The sequence below is a fragment of the Pangasianodon hypophthalmus genome, chromosome 16 (genome assembly GCF_027358585.1).
Source record: "Pangasianodon hypophthalmus isolate fPanHyp1 chromosome 16, fPanHyp1.pri, whole genome shotgun sequence".
NCBI lineage: Eukaryota > Metazoa > Chordata > Actinopteri > Siluriformes > Pangasiidae > Pangasianodon > Pangasianodon hypophthalmus.
In genome coordinates, this window is record NC_069725.1 from 477,146 (window position 1) to 477,500 (window position 355).

Consider the following 355-nt stretch of genomic DNA (forward strand, 5'->3'; position numbering starts at 1 on the left):
CTCTTTCTGCCGAGCTACACTCCTGAGCTGCCGGTGATCCAGACCCCACTACGCTCTGGACCAGATGAGCATCACTCCTGAGCTGCTGGTGATCCAGACCTCCCCCCCTTCACTCTGGACCTGTCCACCGGCAATGCTTCATACTGCCACGAAAACGCTTCAGCTGTTTTCCATGGACTACACCAACACACATTGTGCTCACACACACGCACACTACAGTGTAAATCCATATGAGGATGGGTTCTCTGTTGAGCCTGGTTCCTCTCAAGGTTTCTTCCTATCACCATCTCAGGGAGTTTTTCCTTGCCACCGTCGCCCTGCTTGCTCATCAGAGACGTCACACACACACACTTCA